The sequence below is a fragment of the Arachis hypogaea genome, chromosome 15, assembly GCF_003086295.3.
Source record: "Arachis hypogaea cultivar Tifrunner chromosome 15, arahy.Tifrunner.gnm2.J5K5, whole genome shotgun sequence".
NCBI classification, from domain to species: Eukaryota; Viridiplantae; Streptophyta; class Magnoliopsida; order Fabales; family Fabaceae; genus Arachis; species Arachis hypogaea.
This window is the reverse complement of record NC_092050.1, coordinates 41801169-41804793: the sequence shown is the minus strand read 5'-3', so window position 1 is coordinate 41804793 and position 3625 is coordinate 41801169. Positions and strand designations below refer to the sequence as shown.

Here is a 3625-nt window from a genome sequence, read left to right as displayed (position 1 = left end):
CACTTAAGATTGCCAAGGAGATCAATGAGTGCATTGATTGAGGAAGAGATGAAAATGAACTTGATCCGGAGAATTGCAACATCTCCTAGGCCCAATGAACTCCCCATCTCTGATCTTACACATTCTCTTTAATTTCTGCCATTTACTTTTATGAGCAAATTCCCCATTCCCGTTTACAATTCTGCAATTTATTTTTAGTCATTTACTTCCAGTCCTTTAATCATAGCATTTACTTTTCTGTTATTTACATTCCCGCCATTTTATTTTCTGCAACTCTCAACCAAAATTCTGGTTTCGCTCAACTAGAACATTCTTCTAATTAAAGTTGCTTGATCAATCAATCCCTGTGGGATTCGACCTCACTCTATTGTGAGTTTTTACTTGACGACAAATTCGGTACACTTGCCGAAGGGAGATTTGTTGTGAGACAAGTTTTCCGTACATCAAGTTTATGGCGCCGTTGCCGGGGTTTGATTGTGCATCAACAATGATTAAATTGGAAGATCACTAGATTGAGCATTTTTATTTTGTGAATTTCATTTTCTGTTTGAGAGATTTACTTTTTGTTTTAGTTAAACTTCTTCCCTTCCCCGTCTACTCTTTTGTTCTTCTTTGTTATTTTCAATTCTTTTTGCTAACCCACTAACTGTTTGATATATTGCATCACCCACAACTAACAGTAATTCTGACACAAATACTTTCTACACCTATCTTTTCTTGCTTGCACTTGATGGTTGTATGACAGGGAGAAGAAGCGGGGCTTCAATTTCCTTCGATTCTGAACCTGAGAGGACCTTCCTTAGATTAAGGAGGGAGGCAAGAGGAAAGAAAGTGGTTGGTGCTGAGGAAGAAGAGGAATTCTTTGAAACAAACATAGAAGACAACATGAAAAACCATCATGAAGAAGAAGATCACAACCATGGGGGAGGAGGTAGAGCAAATCATGCTGGGGAGGATAGAAGAGTTTTGGGCTCTTACATCAATCCAAACCCAGGCAATTATGGAAGTAGCATCCAAAAGCCAACAATCCATGCCAACAACTTTGAACTTAAACCACAACTCATCACCCTTGTTCAGAACAACTGTTCGTTTGGAGGAAGTGTTCAAGAAGACCCCAATCAACATTTAACCACCTTCCTGAGAATATGTGACACAGTGAAGTCTAATGGTGTTCATCCTGACGCCTATAGACTGCTCTTATTTCCATTCTCACTCAAGGACAAGGCAGCTAAATGGTTGGAATCTTTCCCAAGGGAAAGCTTGACAACTTAGGAAGACGTGGTGAACAAATTCTTAGCAAGATTTTACCCTCCTCAACGAATCAATAGGTTGAGAGCTGAGGTCCAAACTTTCAGGCAACAAGATGGTGAGACTCTATATGAATCATGGGAGAGGTTCAAGGACTTAACAAGGAGGTGTCCACCTGACATGTTCAACGAATGGGTGCAGCTGCACATTTTCTATGAAGGTCTCTCTTATGAGTCAAAGAAGGCCGTAGACCATTCATCTGGAGGATCTTTGAACAAGAAGAAGGCTCAAATGAAAAGGGAGAAGAGCAAGATGGAGTTCAACCTCCCACGCCAAGTCTGCAGAAAGAAAAAGGGATACCCCAACTGAACATCTCAAGAGCTCCATATCCCCAGCTATTGTAGAAAAAGGAAGATGACAACCAGTTCTTGAGATTTTTGGAAATCTTCAAGAAGCTACAAATCAACATACCTTTTGCTGAAGCCATAGAACAAATGCCACTCTATGCCAAGTTTTTGAAGGAGCTAATGACTAAGAAGAGAAGCTAGAAGAACAATGAGACTGTGATACTAACTGAAGAGTGCAGTGCTATCATTCAGCATAAACTACCTCAGAAACTGAAGGATCCTAGGAGTTTTCAGATCCCTTGTATTATAGGAGAAATCACAGTAGAGAAGGCTCTTTGTGACTTAGGGGCCAGCATCAATTTGATGTCAGTAGCTATGATGAGAAAGATGAAAATTGAGGAGGCTAAACCAACAAAAATGGCCCTACAACTGGCAGACCAATCGTTCAAATTCCCTCACGGGATAGTAGAGGATTTGCTAGTAAAAGTGGGAGATTTCATATTTCCAGCAGATTTTGTGGTGCTGGACATGCAGGAGGACGCCAAGACCTCCATCATCCTGGGAAGGCCATTCTTGGCCACTGCTGGAGCTGTCATCGATGTTCAGAAGGGTGACCTCACACTGAGATTACACAATGAAAAGATGACATTCAATGTGTTCAAGGCCATGAGTTATCCACCAGAACAATTGGGGGAATGCATGAGGTTAGATGCACTTGAGGATGAAGTGCAGGAGAATTTTGAAGAAGAAGAACCTGAAGAGGACGAGAGATTGGTGGAGGAAGAATCTGAATCAAGTGAAGAGGTAGCCACAGCAGAAATACATATACCAGATGGACCAAAGGAAGGGAACGAAAAGTCAGAAGCACCCAAACTTGAACTCAAAGCACTGCCACCCACTCTCAAATATGCATATCTAGGAGAAAATGAAAACTACCCAGTGATCATAAATTCATCCCTCAGTCAAGATCAAGAGGACGAGCTACTCAAGGTGCTGCGGGAGCATAAGGATGCCATTGGATGGACCCTTGCTGACCTGAAGGGAATCAGTTCAGCCATATACATGCATAAAATACTGTTGGAAGATGATGCCAAGCCATCCATTCAATCCCAAAGAAGGCTGAACCCAATCATGAAGGAAGTGGTACAGAAAGAGGTTATGAAGCTTTAGCAAGGAGGGGTCATATACCCAATTTCGGACAACCCTTGGGTTAGCCCCATACATGTTGTGCCCAAGAAGGGAGGAATCACTGTGGTTACCAATGAGAAAAACGAGCTCATACCCACAAGGACTGTCACAGGATGGCGGATGTGCATAGACTACAGAAAACTCAATGAGGCTACACGAAAAGACCACTTTCCCCTTCCATTCATGGATCAGATGTTGGAAAGACTTGCAGGGCACGCATATTATTATTTTCTCGACGGTTATTCAGGATATAACCAAATAGTGGTTGATCCGAGAGACCAAGAGAAAACCTCATTTACTTGTCCGTATGGAGTGTTTGCCTATAGGCGCATGCCATTTGGATTATGTAATGCCCCTGTAACTTTCCAACGCTGCATGCTTTCTATCTTTTCAAATATGATAGAAAAATTCATTGAAGTTTTTATGGATGATTTCTCGGTATTCGGAGATTCTTTTCCTAGTTGCCTACATCACCTCGCCTTGGTATTGAAAAGATGCCAAGAGACCAATTTGGTCTTGAACTAGGAAAAATGCCACTTCATGGTGACAGGAGGAATAGTCCTTGGTCACAAGGTTTCTCACCAAGGCATTGAGGTTGATAGAGCTAAAGTAGAACTTATTGAAAAACTACTCCCACCCAGTGATGTCAAGGCAATTAGGAGTTTTTTAGGGCATGCTGGTTTTTACAGAAGGTTCATTAAAGATTTTTCAAAGATAGCCAAGCCCTTAAGCAATCTCCTTGTATCTGATACACCATTTATCTTTGATGAAACATGCATGCTAGCATTTGCACATTTGAAAATGAGGTTATCCTCTGCTCCTATCATTTCCCCACCTAATTG

The 3625-nt window shown here is 41.5% G+C and overlaps 1 non-coding gene across 1 annotated transcript; it reads right to left on the bottom strand.

Moving 5' to 3' along the window:
• Positions 1-1326: 1326 nt before the first annotated feature.
• LOC112753982 (small nucleolar RNA R71) lies at positions 1327-1430 on the bottom strand. Its single transcript, XR_003178340.1, has one exon. It is a non-coding gene; the product is annotated as a small nucleolar RNA R71 (small nucleolar RNA).
• Positions 1431-3625: the final 2195 nt, after the last annotated feature.